Source organism: Notolepis coatsorum, assembly GCF_963971535.1.
Source record: "Notolepis coatsorum genome assembly, chromosome: 1".
Lineage (NCBI taxonomy): Eukaryota > Metazoa > Chordata > Actinopteri > Aulopiformes > Paralepididae > Notolepis > Notolepis coatsorum.
The window spans coordinates 112,299,985-112,319,833 of NC_140165.1; positions in this window are offsets into that span (position 1 = coordinate 112,299,985).

Genomic DNA, 19,849 nt, shown 5'->3' on the forward strand with positions numbered 1-19,849 from the left:
AAAGCTAGTGCTCTGGTCATGCATCCACTCAACTAATTTTAACAGCTGGGTATCGAGATACCTTTCTAGTATCTGTATCATGCAACACTAGTAAAGACATTTATTTTGACATTCTGATTTAAGAACTTTCTAAATAAAAGTAAATTTATCTGACTGCTTGTATTAATTGATGAAAAAGTAGCCATGTGCAGTAATATAGATTATACAATTGAGGCTGTAATATAATGAAATTTTTGAGCTGCATCGAGATGCATCGTAAAATCGAATCGTGGACAGCTGAATCGTAATCGAATCGTGAGGCCAGTGAAGATTCACAGCTCTAATAACTACTCTACCTGTAGGTTCCAAAGGTCAGAACTATCCCTTTAATGATGGGGCGATGGCGATGGCGAGAATGATGACTCACCACAACACAGAATCCACGTTTGGTTCTTGCCTGACAACCGTCAGCGGTAGCATCACCTTGTGGCTTGTTGTTATCTCTGGCTTGTTACAACCGCTGGCTCCTGTACGCTGGTGCCCATCGCACAGAGCACCACTCCTCTTTCCTCTCCGCAGGGGCAAGCCCAAGCTCAATCCCAAAAATGAATAAAGAATTGTTAAAGTTAGAGGTTCTATGTAAGATGCAAGTAACTATCTAACTGTATTTAACTGTTACAACTGACTGTACATAACTGTTTCCACTAGAGGGCGCTATAGGCGGAGCCACTAATGCTACCACCAGGTGGAGAGTATTTAAGGAGATGTCTCCTCCCCCTCTACCTCTTTCCCACCTGCCTCTCACAGAGAGGAGAACTCATGTACTGTTGCCTTACCATGCAAATAATAAACCACACTGATTAATGGCTGAATTAATCACATTATTGTCGCCCCATAGCCAGACTCTGTCAACAGGTTATGGGCCCAGATCACGCAGGGGCGAAATAATAAGGGTAGCAAGTTTAGCTGAAGTATAGGCTAGGTTAGCGCCTGGAGCACCACGTGGCTAGACGCTAGGCCAACAAGAGCTAAAGCTACGCCTACCATCAAACAAGAGGATGGCGACCAAGGGAAGGAGCAAATGGCCCCCATTCAATGGAAAGGCAGAGGACTACGAGCTCTGGGAAGAGCGCATGTTATGCTGCATGCACGGTGTGGGATTGAAGACGACGATCTTGATGGCCCCCACGGAGACCTGACGGCGAAAGCACAAGCCCTGGACGACAAGCGTAATGCAGACGCATACTGTGAGTTAGCACCACTGCTCGACGACACAAGCTTGGGCTGATATTCCGCGACACTAAAGACAAAGGCAGAGAAAGCCTGGGGTGCTGAGAGAACATTATATCGGGCAAGGAAGACCCCAAGTCGTGGCCCTCTACATAACACTAACAGCACTGAAGAAGGGGCACACAGAGACTGTGACCGAATACGTCATCAGAGCTGAGCAGATCATGACGGCATTGAAGAGTGCAGGAGAAGCACCAAGCGATGGGCTAATGATGGCGATGGTGATGAGGGGACTACCGGAGCTGTACAAACCGTTCACAGTCCTGGTAACACACGGTTCAGCGGACATGACGCTGGGAAAGTTCAAGGCCAAGTTACGAAACATCGAGGCCTCAGAAGATATCCACCCAACCGCCACGGAGGCGGGAGAGAGGGTGCTGAAGGCCCTAGCGACTCAGAGGGAGAAGACCAGGCCCACGACGGAGCTGGCGTGTTGGCGATGCGGAGAGAAAGCCATCGGAGAGGCGACTGCACAAAGACTGTCTGGTGTAGCTTCTGCAAATCCACGGGGCACACAGACAGAGCGTGCATGAAGAAACACAACCAGAGCGCGCGATACGCGCATGGACAAGATGGCGGCCATGGACGACACGGCGGCTACGGACAAGATGGCGGCTGCGGACAAGATGGCGTCGACGTGAGACGGATCGAGACAACGCCCGGACAACGCCCGGAGAGTAACGGGACAAGAATACTTTGCCAGCTGCAGCGGGCCCAGAGGAAGGGACTGATCGCGGACACAGGTGCGTCGTCCCACGTCATCAACGACAGGAGTCGGTTCAAGAACTTTGACAACACTTTCCACCCGGAGAGACACAGCATGGAGCTGGCAGACGGGAAGCGCACCTACGGGTTGGCGCAAGAGAGAGAGACGCACAGGTATGCCTCACAGACAGTGGGGGGCGCCGGTGTACAGTGACGTTAAAGAACGCTCTCTACGTACCATTGTTCCCACAAGGACTATCTCTGTAATAGCTGCTACTGCAAACGGTGCCAAAGTAGTCTTCGATAAAGGTAAAAATGTTCTTGTAGAGCCTGACGGTACACGATTTAACATAAAGATGTACCAGAGAATGTATTATCTGCAAACAGAGTGTAATGACAACGACAAGTGTAATAATAATAATGATATGTGTAGCGTGACTGTCAGGCATGAGATTATGGGTCATTGTAATTACGAGTATTTACTGAAACTGCAAGCAGTGACAGAAGGCATGCACATTGAAGGTGAAAAGCGTAGACCTGACAAAGAATGTGTAGTGTGCATAAGGGGGAAGTTTACTCAATCGAGAAACAGAAATCCCACAGGAAAAGTAAAGGTACCACTGGCGCTAGTTAACACAGATCTAGCCGGTGCAGTAAGCAACGAGGCCATAGGAGGCTTTAGATATGTACAGTCTTTTACAGATGTGTGCACAGGGGCAGTGTCGGTTTACTTTCTCAAAGCAAAGAGTGACACACTCCAGGCCACAGAGAAATTCCTGGCAGATGTAGCCCCTTATGGTAATGTATAGGGATGTCCGATATTATCGGCCTACCGATACTATCGGCCGATATCGGCATTAAAATGTGATATCGGAAAATATCGGTATCGTTTTTTTTTATTTTTTTTTTTACATTTCTATAACCTTTATTTACCCAGGCAAGCAAGTAAGAACAAATTATGATTTAATTTATTGTCAAAAGTATGCATAATGTTGTGTTAATTCCACAACAAGAGATATGTAATGTTAATTACCTGAAATTATTCCATTTTTTTGGGGGGGGGGGGGGGGGGGGGGGGAACCCTGCATATATCGGTATCGGTTGATATCGGTATCGGAAATTAAGAGTTGGACAATATCGGTATATCGGTATCGGTAAAAAAGCCAATATCGAGCATCCCTAGTAATGTAAGATGCTTGAGGTCCGACAACAGAACCGAGTTCACAAACAGAGAGTTCCAATCACTGTTGAGAAGGAACAAGATAAGACACGAGACGTCATGTCCATATTCCCCACACCAGAACGGAGTGGCAGAGAGGGAATGGCGCACTCTTTTGGAAATGGCTAGGTGTAAGCTAGTAGACAGTAACTTACCTAAGAGTCTATGGCATTATGCGGTGCAAGAAGCCGCTTACACCAGAAACAGGTGCTTTAATAAGCACACGGGCGAGACACAGACAGAGGAGCCAGAGCTGGACTCCAGAGTAAGGTGTGAAGAAACAGAGACACCTCAGCCCAGTGTACTTAGCACGATCGTGCAGACAGACAGTCAACAACCCCCAGAGGGCGATGACGAGGAGCACCCGAGGGTGACATCACGTGCCCCAAGCAGTGGGAGGTATCCCTCAAGGGAACACAAACCCCCAAAGTATCTCACAGACTATGCCCGGAGAGAAAGTGACGAGGATGACAGTACACTTACCACCATTGATTAATGCTACAGAGTAGTCAGTGGGGTACCTCCGACCTTTAAAGAGGCCATAGTGTCCCCTGAATCAAGTAAATGGGAGAGAGCAATGGATGAGGAGATGAGGTCCCTAGAGGACAACCCACACCTTTACTCTAACCAAGTTACCAGAGGGCAGACAGACAGTGGGAGGGAAATGGGTGGATTCAATCAAGGAGGGTATTGAAGGCCACGACAAGTACAAAGTAAGGTTCATAGCTAAATGTTTAAATACTGAAGGAGGGTACCCCATGTTTAAATACGGAAGGAGGGTGGCTACATGCTTAAATGCAGGAGGAGGATACTCCAGGTTTAAATACAGAAGGAGTAGATTCCAGGTTTAAATACCGGAATGGATCCATGTTTAAATACAGAAATGGATTCTATGTTTAAATACAGAAGTGGATGATTTACCATGTTCAAAATGATTTAATTATGTGGAAAAGATCCTGAAACATTTTGACTGATGTAAAAATGTACAGAGAAGCTGTGGGTAGCCTCATTTATTTGACAACATGTACCTGTAGTGTAGTGTTTTGTAGTGAGTAAATTGTCACAGCATTTTGCTGACCCCACAGAGGAGCATTGGATTACAGCAAAACATATTTTTCGTTATCTCAAAGGTACAGCAGATAAACAGCTGTGTTTCAGAAAGAAGCAGCCCACAGGGGCACTATCAACTTGTGAAGCCGAATATATGGCTCTAGCTATGACAATACAGGAATGTATTTATCTAGAACAACTGCTTGAAGTGATGGACACCTATGTATATATGAAGACTGTTGTTTACGAGGACAACCAGGGAACCATTGCGATTGCTAGAAACCCTGTGTGCCGACATAGATGTAAACATGTCGATATAAAATATAATTTCATCAGATCTGTCATCAGAGAGAAAAAGAATGACACTGATTTATTGTCCAACGGACGACATGGTAGCAGACGCTATGACGAAACTTGTTTCCAAACTGAAATTGAAGAGATTCGCAGAGGTCATGTTTGGTGTGTAAATATTGACTGCCATATTCTTTTTGATGTTCTGAACTGTATTATTTTCTTTGTCAATTGTTTTTTAAGAAGTTATACAGTGTGCTATACAACCCTAAGTGGGAGTGTTAAAGTTAGAGGTTCTATGTAGGATTGCAAGTAACTGTCTAACTGTATTTAACTGTTTCCACTGACTGTACATAACTGTTTCCACTAGAGGGCGCTATAGGCGGAGCCACTAATGCTGCCACCAGGTGGAGAGTATTTAAGGAGATGTCTCCTCCCCCTCTACCTCTTTCCCACCTGCCTCTCACAGAGAGGAGAACTCATGTACTGCTGCCTTACCATGCAAATAATAAACCACGCTGATTAATGGCTGAAGGTAGAAACCATGCCTCTTGACCACATTATTGTTGCCCCATAGCCAGACTCTGTCAACAAGAATAAATAACGCTTTGAGACCAGATGCAGCAAATGCCAAGTAGAGGTTGTTGATTTTCACCTTACGTTTCTAGGCAACAAGGATGCCGGGGAGATGGACGATTTTGTCTTTCAACTTCCTGAGAGCTTGTCGTCTAGAAAGGGATGTGTTACCCTTCAAAGTCTGGACGTTTTAAATGCAGAATGCTCTTCTTGGAGTTTCATATATTTTACTAGTTCTCTCACTTCACTAAACATTTATGTAATGTAACTGTCATTTAATTTGCATTAGTATAACTACTTAAGCCCGATTGGCCCGGTACCGCTACGAGATTTATTTAAATAGTTAAATAGTTGCACACAAGAGCTATACCAAATAATTAAACCAAATACTGTAATCCATCCTTTGCTGTAAGGACAATGAGGTAGCTGAACAGTGCGTATATTATAGATGCATATTTTATTCTGTTTAAGAATATCCACACTAGCTAACACCTTTATCACAAAGTTCAGCTAGTCGGAAATAAAGAGATAGTGGCAGAAGTGGGTGGGGCATATAAGGTGAATGGACCTATCATGTGCATCCTATGCCTATGGCAGAAATGAAATCATTTCCCGTTTACCAGTAATTTTGTCCTTGATGCTGCATGTAGAGTTAACCTCTTAACGTCGCAGCGCATTTTCCCTCGTTTCACGGTGCCCCGCTGTTGTAGTGTCTCTGAAACAATACATTGCTTGAAAGCTAAGACGGTTGAAAGCTAACTTTCAACAGGAAATTGTTGGCTTGACACCCTATACTTGGCCTATTACGTGCTTCCAATTTCGGGTTATAAGACCAAACAGCCAAGGAGCGTCAGTTTAAAAAAAGTTACCACCTCCGGTTTCGTCTCCCGGTGACTGGACCAATCACCTCTGACGGTGAGAACGATTGACCATTTTTGTAGCCAATGAAATTCTGGAAAGGATGATATTTCCCAGGATATATATGTGTTTTTATCTGGCGAGACGCGACGCATTCGACATCTGCTGCGCGTGCCAATGGCCATTTTGGATAAACATACCTATATATACCATTAGAAAAACATGTGTAAAACACAAATGTTATGTGGTATTGTTATCACCTGTACTAGATATGACTTCAGGCTATGGCCCCATTGTGTTTTCCAGCTAATACCTCTCAGCTAGAACCTGTAACTCTATTACAAACCTCTGTAACTCTATTACAGTAGCACTCAGAGTGATTCTTCCTGTTGTTTCCTTTCAAAAGAGGCCAGACTGTATGTGCTATAAATGGTTCAAGAATAGCTTTCAAATTACTTTGGGTATGCAATCGACAGGCGTTTTATGCTAAATTTGCATGAGTGGTAAGAGGTGGGGAAATTGCATTTCACCAAATGATTTCATGTTTTGTTAACGTTCCAATTTCTAAAAGCCAAATTGTTAACCCTAAATGACTGGATGTTGCAGAGAATGCACTGACGCTGGTGTCGTCGGATGAACTGATCTGTGATAGTTTTGGCTAGTGATATTTCCTTTAAAAAAAGAAAACCTGCCTTATCAGAGAGAGAGAGAAATGTATATGTGACCCAGCAAAGACCTTGGGTCCGTTTGAGGGATCTTCAATTAAATTTTTTTACATGATATGAAAGTACAGGTTCTTACCTTTAACCCGTTGTCATGTTTGGCAGTGAAAGGGTTGACCTTATGTGTTGTCGCAGTGAAAGCGTTAACCATTTGGTAGTGAAAGGGTTCAAATAGGCTTGATGACCCCAAGTCTATACCCAGGCAATCAGGATGCTCAATGACTCTATGTAACATCAACCCATCCATCTATACTCATTGCACACACTCACTTTAAACACTCACCTTTTTTTCACCTTTACAATTTAACACAAATGGTTCCAAATATATTACCATAACCTCGTAAGCCGTAGCCATATTTTCTGAAAATCCGCCTAAAAATACATACCTAAGTAAATAGAAGATTGCTCCACTTCTACAAGGTCCATTTGCATGTTCTTGGTATCTAGGGACCAGTGGAGGCTGCTGACCAAATTTTTAGGTGAAGCACAAATTATTATATTATATTATATATTAAATAATATTTTTAAAACATCCCCCACTGTGTGTCAGTGGTCAGTGGACACAGATGAAAACATATTAACATTAGGTGACAGCGGACCTGACCAGATGAAAACATATTAGGTGACAGCGCACCTGACCAGATGAAATCATATTAGGTGACAGCGCACCTGATCAGATCAAAACATTTTAGGTGACAGCGCACCTGACCAGATCAAAACATATTAGGTGAAGGTGACAAGGAAGCCACAGACTCATACCCCCCCGACACTCAACTAACCGCCTCGGACAGTCCTTCATACCAGTGGCCATCAGGCTCCACAACAGTGGGCAGCGACTGCTGCCAGACATCGACCTAGAACTAATAGGAACCCAAGTAGGACAATAACACTACCTTATGCATACTGCACCTTATGTGGATACTGTGATACTGTGAATAATGAATAATGTATATTTCAGTTAGTTAGATAGTAAATTATATTGACCTATTTGTTTACACTGCTTGTGTTGTTTTCACTACCTGTACCCCCCCTTCCCCCATGCTGCTATGATGCCTGAATTTCCCAAGGGGATCAATAAAGGAATATCTTATCTTATCTTAAAAGGAAAGATGAAATTACCTACCTGGGTTCCATCCTATAGAGGCAAATCTTTCCTGTGACAAAATGGGATCCAATGTAATAAAACTAAGTCAACCAACTAACTAGATTCCTGTACCGGATCTCCTCTCTGGTAAACAAGAATACCTTGAAGACTCTAACAGGAGCACTCATTCAAGGGTACTACGACTATGCTTGCACCTCATGGTACCAAAGCACCTCAAAGGCACTAAAAACAAGATTACAAACATCACAAAACAAACTGGTCAGACTACTGCTTGACCTTACTCCTAAAACCCACCTCACCCCTGTCCACTTTGACAACCTAGGATGGCTTAGAGTAGACGACAGAGTACAGCAACTTGCAATGGGCCTGGTCTACAAGATACACTACACCACTAAGATATGTGCATGTCGAAATACTTCCCAAAGGTCAGTGAATACCACGACCACAACACCAGAGGGAGTTCCACAAATCATGTTCAACCCAGATAAAATAATAATAAAAAAAAAAAAAAAAAAAAAAAAAACGTTTTTTTTTAATAAAAGAAAATAGTCATAACTTAGAAATTAGATTGCATAGGTCTATGAATCGATATCGCGATTCTGTTTCAATTAATTGCCCAGCCCTACAGTGTGTACAGTAAGTTAGCTTGGTGATTATCATTGTGATGTAGGCTAAGCTGCCTAGCTACTGTTAGCATACAAGCACTGTAGCTACTTACTTTTTCATCCACAATGTTTTTTCTGATCCAGATGCATAAATCCACTTCTTCATGTTGCTCAGTTGCTGGTTTATACTTCGGTCCTAATGTTGGCGCAAAGTTTAATTTAGCCTGACTTGTTATAGCTGTACAGCTTACTAACTACTAAACAACAACTTTCTCATAGTCTCAACTTTCACATAGTCAAAATGGGTCCAGCTGCATGTGAGGAGGATAGGTTTAGCTCGGGCCAATCTCAAGTTTCTCAAGTTTCTTTATTAGTTGTCATACAGAAGTACAGAATACTTTTATACAAAATGCTTCTTTATGTTACATTTTGTATAAAAGTATTCTGTACTTCTGTATGACAACTAATAAAGAAACTTGAGAAACTTGAGATTGGCCCGAGCTAAACCTATCCTCCTCACATGCAGCTGGACCCATTTTGACTTTGCAATGCAGAAATCTCTGATTGGATTTGCAAGGCTGCCAATCATATTCAACCTCCGTGTATTGGATGTCAAGGGCTGTCAATCAATCAATCCTCCATTCAATGGCAAGAGTTTAACTGCACAGACCGTTCTTAGATGAAGTTAATAGCCTATTTTGATTCGCTGTTATTTATTATTTATTTAACAATGGGTCACACCTGTGAAGTTTTCTTCACGAATAATTACTGCAGGCAATACTGCAGTGCAGGCCTGCTCAGAGCTGGCAATTTTGGCCATTTTTGAAGAAAAAAAAATTCACTGGCATTTTTTTTACAGAGGAAAACATTTATAATAAAAAAAAATTATAATAATAATTTAAAAAAAAAATATATATATATATATATATTTTTTTTTTTTTTTTTTTTTTATATATAGGTATATGTAAATTAATAATAATTATGAATTATGAGTGAATTTGTGTTTCACGTGTTGTCATAGAGAAACCTCCTATATGGATCTCAGGGAATGTATTCCCAGTGTCAGAAATATTGTGTCTGTTACTAGACTTGAGTAAATTGTAATGAACCAAATCAGAAAATACATTTTCCTCTTTTCTTTCTTTTCTTTCTTTTCTTTTTTCATCTTTGACATTGAATAACACCATGCTCAAATTGACCAGACATGAAAAGTTGCCACTGAGCTCATTCAGCACCTTCTTGAGATCACGTGTACAAATGAATAAAGGGCAGATGATTAAAGAAAAGGTTTTGTAGATACAGTACTGTTTTCTGCCATCCGGATACATGCCATTTTTTAAATATGATTATAGAATAGAATATCAGGCCTATAAATTACAGTATTATGGCCAAGTCGCACATCTATGGATCGCTTGGATTTGACCAAATCTCCCCTTTCCAATGGGAGAGTTCAATCTGGATTTAGTACCACCAAGCGCCCCAGACAAAACCGTGAATGAAATCTACTGTAAGTACACTTTTTTATAATGTTAATTTCTCTGACATTTTTCATCAGATTGCAACGCCGTTTTTTTGCAAGACATTAACTCATTGAGCACAACACTCTTTTCCCATCTTTACTCAATGGCGCCAGCGTTATTGACCATTTTAGCGATGTTTGCAGACCCATCGTGTGTTCTGTATTATAGCTATGGAGACAATAGTATGGCTCATTTGACAGGCATTGTTCATAGTCCAACACTGACTAACCAGTTCATTTCCACATACTGTAGTTTGTGCACTATTACACGCTAAACGCCCCTTTCCAAAATAATCCAGTATTTTTTCATAGATTGCGAGATATGACACGTTATACTCCAAAAATAATGATCCCATCGTCATCGTGATTACTCGTGTATATGTGTATACTCGTGTATATGGGACATAGGTTTGAGGCGATAAAATCTCTGAGCGATCCCTCTGTCGCTCTGTCCTCTGAGGGGGAGGATTTCTTGCAGACCAAACAAATAAATAAAACTGTCCCCACAGTAAACTATCCTAGTTCAAAAGGTAGGCGATACTGCCACCTGCAGGATTCCACCGTCATTGCAATTTTAACCGTTTCTGCACCAAAAACGAGTTAACTCGTTATAGCCCACCAATCGTTGGATGCCAACAACAAGTATACTCGTTATTGGATCAGTTTTTCTTTTATTCGCTATTTCCATTCATAATTCATCCTGCTGTGCTGTAGGACTGGGTGACACTCTGTCTAAGACCGCAGCGGTCCGATACCGCCGCCTAATGCCTTGTGGCTGCTATTGCACCCCATTTGAAACGATGTGGTTTCTTTTCTCGGCTGAGCCGTGCAGGTGGGGTCTAAACACTCCGGCAAGACTCCGGCTTATATCGATGCATCGACTAGGCCCCCCCCCCCCCCTTTCATAATGCAATGCTGGATACCGCTGGATACACTGACACGACCAGTATTTGGAATGGTGGTCAGATAATTGGATTATTCCTTTTGCAGTACATCATAGACAAGGTAAGGACTATATGTTATCGATCTTGCGTTGATCTGATCATTCTTTCCTTGCGATCGAAGCGTGTCGGTGTGGTGTGTGTGTGTGTGTGTGTTGGTAGCGATCAAAAGCACGGCGTCCCCGTCTCCCTATCATGCGTGCATGATGAAAGATAATACCGATAATCTAGCATTGATTTCAGATTGATTGTTGATCCAAGCGAGGAATGGCAACGTGTTTTGTGAATTTCACTAAAGCGCTGTTTTCACGTCTTCTCCTGGGATTACTCAGAATCACTCAAACTATACTCATATTCACCACGGTATAAAACGGAAATGTACAGATGAAAAAAGTATCTGTTTTTTGCATGTTGACTGGAAGAAACTCACTGACAATCGACAATGTTATTAGATCCATAGCTATAATATTTAATATAGTTTTAGCAGTTGCAAACACCGGCATTATCCCATTGAACAAAGTGCCGGCACAAAGCCATACGCCCACAGCGCCATCTGGCGATCATTGTGTTAACGTAGGCAGTGGTGCAAGGAAGACCCAGGGAGCTCCGGCCGAGTGTATAGAACAGGGATCAAAGTAAAAAGATCAAAGGATCCAAAAACAAGTATACTAGTTTTTGGCGCTCAAGCATTGGTGACGAAACACAAGTATAGTCATTTTTGGCCCAGAAAGAGTTAACAGAAAGGTAGAGAAACGAACGGCCTCCTAATGTATGGCAATAACGTTCAGGTTTGTTCCACCTGTGAGATATGATCCAGAAAAAATAATCTGATGATTGACAGGGGCTGGCGTGAGCTGGGGAGTGTTTTTTTTTGTATTATTTGAAAGCTCTGGGACTCTTCTCTCAAAAGAGTACAGTCAAGTTAGGTTGTGCCAAATCCTCGCGTCTATCCTTGCCTTTTTCCGACTCGATGCGCTGAGATTTCTATAAACTCATATTTCACTAACAACATTTAATAACAGGCACCTCCAAAATTGGCCATTTTCGTTTTCCTTTTTGAGGACTGCATACTTTTTTTGCAAACCAAAACAACATACTTTATACTTATAGCACATGCATGAGCCTGGTCTCTTTTGAAAGTTTCTGATTCCAGAAAAAATATTCACTTTTAGTGCTAACGTAATAGAGTCACAACTTGAGTTGTAAAAAAAAATTTTACTAAAGTTTTTCTGTAGTAGTTAGTAGTCCAGAGGTAGTATTTCCCCAGAAGGTGGGGAGCCATAGCCTGATGCCTTATGTAGTACATATCCAAATTTCATAAAGATCCATTCAGAAATGAGTGATTAGGAGTGATTTTGGTAAACTGTGTACAAAGAAAAACTCAGTTTTCTCATAGACTTCAATTCATTCGGCGGTTTTGCTCTTCCTGTTTTTGTGTTTTTTCGTGTTTTTTTCTTTTTTTTTATGTAGATCCCCATGTGGGATATCATTGGAAAGCCACACTCATTGGCTACAACGATCCACAATCATTTTCGAGATCGGATCTAGATTGACGGAACTAGTTCAGGCTGAGTCGGGAGTGGTATTTTGCGCAATACCGTGTACTTTGCACAAGCCTCAAATACCGGCATGTAACTCGAGAACCGCTGAACGGATTTTGTCTGATTTTATCGCTATCGACAGGCAACAAATAAGCCTTCAATTCGATATATATATTGTATTACAAAATATGCACACCCGAGCGACTAGGTGTCGCCAAAGTGCCTGTTTCAAAAAGTCAGAAAAACGTCCCATATGAGGGACATTGCAGCTTAATCATTGGTAAACAAACATAGTGCTGAAAATATACACTTTGACCCGTGTTTTGACAGGGTTAGGGTCTTTACTCTTGGCTACATTTGGGGAAAAAACGCAACATTAATTCATACATTCTGTAGAGATGGATTTATGGCGTGATGTCATTCTGGTACCGGTAAGCTCGGGCTTAATAGGTTTCACACTGCCAACAAAGTAGCCTACTGGGTCCGTCAAGTCAAGTCAAGAGTTTTATTTGTCACGGCATACAAGCATACAGTGAAATGCGTGGGGTCTTGCCCGCAACGATTGTGCAATAATACAATAATAAGAATAGGATGAGAATAAGACATTTGTGCAATAATACAAGTAATAAGAATAAGACATTGTTTACAAAAAGCATGGTAAGACATGCTAAGGTCCTGCGATAGTGCAATACACTGTTAGCTACGGATGAGGCACTGGGTCTTATGTACACTCAGTGATGGGCAAGCTACTTGGAAAATGTAGCAAGCTACACTACAAGTTACTCTCGATTAAATATAGCTAAACTACAATGGAAGCTATCCCCAGAGAAATGTAGCAAGCTACACTACAAGAACATGGCTAAAATAGCTAGCTACATCGGCACTACTTTTTTTTTTTTTTTTTTACTTTGTGATCAAGTTTACACCAAACAAATAGGCAGGCAAAAAAATAGCTCAGTTTGATTGTTTATTATAAAACTGAAACAACCCCTCGGTCTGGCTTTTTGTGTCATCCTTTTAACATGAGGAAAGAACTGTGGAAACGTAATAAATAAAAGGCAGTGAAACAATAATAAAATAAACACAAATATATACTCCCTCTATTGGAATGGAGACTTTTCAGCACAGGATAAACTACTGTTTCAACTCAAACCACAGTAACAAAATGACAATAACCTGGCCAAAGAAAAAGTGCAAGAAACATTTGTCTACAAAATAGACATTAACGAAATCCTATGTAACATTTATACATTCTTAAGTACGGAAATAAGCAGCATGGGGTAATCGGCATTGGAACTATACTACTACAGTATGTACTCAGAGTATAACACTCAAGCTTGACACTGCTAGACAAACAATACTATCCTTGGCTGTTAGATATGTAACTCACAAAACATTCCATGGCCACAGGTTGAGAACCACTGGTCTAGGACGATCTTTTCCCTATTTTTTTCTTTTCTCCACCCCCCAATGTACAGTGTACAGTGTCCCCCTACCCCAACCCCCCCCCCCCCCCCCAATGTACAGCCCCCACCCACCAACCCCACCAACCCAACCTCCTCCAATGTACAGTTTCTACGTCAAATGTATATACACTCTTTTTCTGGACACTTTTTGTATCACAAACAGTACTGTATTTGCAAATCTGATATGTCATAAATGTATAGATGTAGCAGTACTGTCTATCTGTATGTCGTGTGTGTCATATATGTTATGATGAATTGAAAATGGGGGACCCTGATGTAAACAAGACGAAAGTCTTTCTCTGGTCTGCATCCCCTTAACAATTGTATGTATTGAGCTGTACTGTACTGTACCCATTCTGCAATCTGTTAATACACTTTTCAATCAATCAATCAATAATATTGTTCATAGCAGCTAGCCTATCTCAGACAGACTGTTAGTTAAAGCTGTTGATAAAAAGTGCACTGACTTGTGTGCTGTTTGGGAACAGTTGACAATGTTTATGTAAAGACAGTAAGGGTTTTCATCAGCTCACCTGAATATGTGTTCTCAAGTTAGTATTGGACGTGTGGGACGTCGAGAGCAGCTTCGTTTTTGGTTGACACAATAAACACCTAAACACATATGTTTTAGGCGTTTTTTCAGTCAAACTCATAAACGTGTCCAGGTAGGGCCATGGAGATGCAGTGTTGTTATTGTTGTTGACATCATCTTCATCAATGCCATCAGTGGAAACATCAAATCCCTCTGCCATTATTTCGCGCTGTTATTGTAAATTCATCCATTCATTCTCATTCAGTGGTCTGCGTTTAGATTTTCACTTCCTGGTTTGCGGCCTGGAGTCCCGCCCTATCCTGCCTCTGATTGGCCTACCCGTAATATTTTGGCCTACCATACCCAATCATGAGTCGTCACTCATATCTAAACAAACCAACTAATCATAGTGGGTTTTTTACGGGGAGTTTTTTTTTCTCCTCGCAGATCTTCCTGTCTAGACTGCGAAAGTAGCGTGTAGCGTTTCTCGTCGCTACGTTACTACTTCGTTCTATAAACAGCTCCGCTACAGAGACCGCTACCCTGGTTAAAAAGTAGCGAGCTACCAGCACGCTACTGAGAATTGTAGTTAAGCTATGTAGCTTCGCTACTTGTAGCAAGCTACTGCCCATCACTGTGTACACTACTATACAATGCTATACTATACAATCTACAGTTATACTATGTGTCCTTGCTAGCTTGCTATCAATCTGTTTACTATACAAGAGCCACTCCCATTCTTGTTTTTAAAGTGTTCAAGACTCTGATGGCCTGGGGGAAGAAGCTGAGCCGAAGTCTCTCTGTCCTAGTTGCTGGTGTCCGCAGGTGTTTGCTCTTGAGTAAAAGTCAAAAAGTCCTACTTTTAAATGTACTTAAGTACTCAAAAGTAAAAGTAATTTTTTTTGAAAGGGATAGACCAGGGGTCTCAAACTCATTCCATCGTGGGCCAAGTTTTCATTTTAACTATTGCACCAGGTGAGTTAGTTGAAGAAGTGAGGTGAGCCAATTAGTGAAATCATCAGCTGGTGTTTAGGCAAGGCTGGAATGAAACCAAGCATACACTCTGCCCACAATGGAATGTGTTCTGTGATAGACAATGCTGAAATGAAAGAACAGAGTGTAATATTCATGCTTTGAATATATCATTTACGACAGGCGCGCCAGGCGCACCTTCCTATTATGTATACCTGACAAGGGGTCCTGACAGTCAGTTGGCTGCCAGCCGTGGATGGAGTTACACTCATGCTTAACGAGTACTTACCTTTGAATAAATATCTAAATGCAATCTCCTCGTCCTGAAGATTATTCTATATAAATCGAATACGACATGGTGTCAGAAGCAGGATGAACATGGATATCAACGGAGTCCCGTCGCCACGGATGAATTGGGATTCTCTGGACTTACCGGGAGAATGGAAGAAGTTCAGGCAGCATGCAGAGCTAATGTTTTCGGGCCCACTCAAGAAGAAAGGAGAGGACGAGAAATGTAGCTACCTGCTACTGTGGAGCGGAGAAAGAGGGAGAGACATTCACAACACATGGACTCTCAGTGCAGATGAAGCAAAGGTATTGAAGAGCTACTATGACAATTTCGAAGCATATGTACTTCCAAGGAGGAACACGATTTTCGCTAGGTACAAATTCCATGAGAAAACCCAGCAACCTAGCGAGTCATTTGAACAATTTGTCACTGCATTGAAACTACTCATGAAGGACTGTGCATATGTGAACAATGATGAGATGGTTAGAGACCGCATTGTGTTTGGCATACACTCAGCAAAAGTAAGAGAGAAACTATTAAACGTTGGATCAGACTTGTCGTTAGACAAAGCGGTAGATATAGCTAGAGCCCACGAGCTAGCACAATCACAGATAAATAGCTTTACTGGCGCCACGAGCAGCGCGCAGGAGCAGCTCGTGCACGAGGTACACAGACATGAACAGAAGTATAGCACACAGAGATATCGCCCCAGAGCAGAGTGGACAGAGAGAGCGAACAGAGCGAGCGACACAGACACACGTAAGAACTGTGGATACTGTGGGGGTAGAGCTCACAAGGAAGGGGATAACTGTGTAGCTAGGGGGAAACAGTGCACAAAGTGTGGAAAATGGAACCACTTTGCCAAAGTCTGCAGGGCCGGTAGTTTCCAGAAAAAGTCAGTACACGAGATTAGCATGCGCTCTGAGTCAGGAGAAGAGTCAGACGAACTGTATGTAGACACCGTGACAGACAGACGATTTGATGCAACAGAACAAGCGTTCGCAGACATACAAGTAGGAAAACAGGGCACAGAGCTTAAATTTAAGCTAGACACAGGTGCACAAGTAAATGTAATTCCTTTGAGAGAGTATCACAGTTTACAAGATAAACGCAAAATACAGCCTACTTCACGCAGACTGACAGGATATGGTGGAGAGAAGCTAGTGGTAAAGGGCACATGCACATTAAAGTGTAAATACAAAGAGTGTGGCATGTTGTTAGACTTTTACATAGTAGACACTCAGGCACCCCCAGTTCTAGGTTTACAGGCATGCCTGAATATGGACCTCATTAAACTAGTGTTGTCAGTAAATGCACACACAGATAAACAGACCATCATGGAAGAATACCACGACGTGTTTAAAGGGATAGGACTATTCCCAGGAGAGTGTCACATCCATATAGACCCAGACGCCACGCCAGTAGTCTGCCCACTGAGAAGGACACCGATCGCCCTGCGTGGCCGACTAAAGAAGGAGCTACAGAGTATGGAAGACACACAGATCATCGCTAGAGTCATCGAACCAACGGAGTGGGTCAGTGCACTGGTCATTGTTGAGAAACCACGCACAGGCAAGCTCAGACTATGTTTGGATCCTAAGGAGCTAAACAAGGCTATCAAGCGCCCGCACTACCCTCTGCCGACACTAGAGGACATCACACCCAGACTAACAGGCGCACGCTATTTCAGCGTACTGGATGCAAGGTCGGGATACTGGTCCATCAAGCTCTCCACAGAATCATCGAAGCTGACGACGTTCAACACACCGTTTGGACGATACAGATTCCTACGATTACCATTTGGGCTCGCTTCTGCCCAGGACGAGTTCCAACGAAAAATCGACGAGACATACGAGGGACTGAACGGAGTAGCAGCTATAGTAGACGACATCCTTGTATATGGCGCGACCAGAGAAGAACACGATAAGAACCTACATGCAATGTTGGTGAGATCACGGGAGAGAGGCGTTCGGCTCAACGCAGACAAGTGCACCATCGGAGCCACCGAAGTGAGCTACTTCGGGCACATCCTTTCAGCTGACGGCATGAAGCCTGACCCAGGCAAGATAGCTGCCATCAAGGAGATGGAGGCGCCAAAGAGCCGTGCAGAACTGGAGACCGTGCTAGGTATGGTCAACTATCTGGCGAAGTTCGCCCCGAGCCTCTCCGAGATCAACGCACCCATGAGACAGCTGCTTAAACAATCGAATGAGTTCCTGTGGGACGCGCAGCACGACGCTGCATTCCAAAAGATGAAAGACATACTTACCAGTGAACCTGGGCCAGTCCTCATCTACTTTGACCCAGATAAGGAGCTCAGCTTACAAGTGGACGCATCAAAGTATGGTCTGGGTGCTGTGCTGATGCAGGAAGGAAGGCCCATTAGCTACGCATCCAGATCACTCACGGACAGCGAGGTCAACTACGCACAAATCGAAAAGGAGATGTACGCAGTCCTTTATGGATTCAAACGCTTCCACCAATATGCCTACGGTCGCCATGTTATGGTGCAATCTGACCACAAGCCCCTGGAGTCGATCATGAAGAAGCCAATCGCTGCAGCCCCACCGCGGTTACAGAGGATGATACTGCAACTACACAAGTACAACTTCACAATCGTGCACCGCCCTGGGAAAGACATCCCAGTAGCCGACACGCTGTCCAGGAAATCACTCACCTCTCACGACGACGGTCTCAGTGAAGGGATGGACCTTCAGGTACACATGGTATACAACAGCTTACCTGTACACGACGACAGGCTACAGGAGATCAGAGAAACAACAGACAATGACACACAGCTAAAGCTGCTCAGCCAGGCTATCCTGGAGGGATGGCCTGAGGAAAGAAAACAATGCCCCCAGAACATCACCGAATACTGGAATCACCGAGATGAACTATCCAAAACGAATGGAATAATTTTCAAAGGGGAGAAAATAGTCATCCCTACCAGCCTCAGAGGAGAGATGCTGATCAAGATCCATGCAGGCCACATGGGAATGGAAAAATGCAAACTGAGAGCACGAGACATCATGGTCTGGCCTGGAATGGGTAGACATATAGAGCAAGTCGTGGAGAAGTGCTCAATATGCCAAGAGCGCCGCCCATCAAACACCAAGGAGCCCATGATGCCTCATCGTATCCCAGACCGCCCCTGGCAGGTTGTAGGGACAGATCTCTTTAACTGGAACAACCAGGACTATGTTGTGACCGTCGACTACTACAGCAGATTCTTCGAACTAGACAGACTTCACAGCACCACATCGGCAGCTGTTGTCCACAAGCTAAAGGCAGCCTGTGCCAGGCATGTCGTCCCAGAGACCATAGTCTCAGACAACGGACCACAATACAAGTCTAAAGAGTTCGAGGCATTCGCCAAGTCGTGGGAGTTTACACACGTCACGTCAAGCCCACACTATCCGCAAAGCAACGGACTAGCGGAGAGAACTGTGAAGACGGCAAAATCACTCATGGACAAGGCTAAGGCAGACGGAAGAGACCCGTACCTAAGCCTCCTGGAATATCGTAACACCCCAGTCGACAACTTCAAATCGCCGGCACAGCTGTTGATGAGCCGCAGGCTATGCTCAACCCTCCCGAGCACCAACCAACAGCTGCGGCCAGGGGTAGTAAGCCCCAAAGATGGACATGACAAGCGAGTGCAGAGACAACAGCACCAGAAGAAATACTATGACAGGTCAGCTAGACCGCTGCCCCCACTACATTGTGGTGAATCTGTCAGGCCACAAGAACATGGACGCTGGAGGCCAGCAGTAGTCATACAACCAGCCGACACTGCGCGGTCATACCACGTTCGCACCCAAGATGGACGCGAATACCGCCGCAACCGCAGGCACCTGAGGGACACAAAAGAGGAACACTTCCAGGACAGCGACGGTATGCCAAGTCCAGAGAGCGTCGATCAACCGCCGGAGACCAACGACCCTGAACTGTCAGAGGACTCAGAAGAGAACTCAGCTTCATACTACACCAGATCCGGCCGAGCAGTGAAGCCTCGGGACATTTTAGACCTATAAATGTACAGGGTGCAGGCGGATCGCTGCCCTATTATAACACCATTTACCCCAATGAAAAAAAAAAAAAAAAAAAGGGGGTGGTGAAATGTAACAAAATATTAATGTATGCTAAAATGATGACTTACTATATGTGTTGAATCTATGACCTACTTACC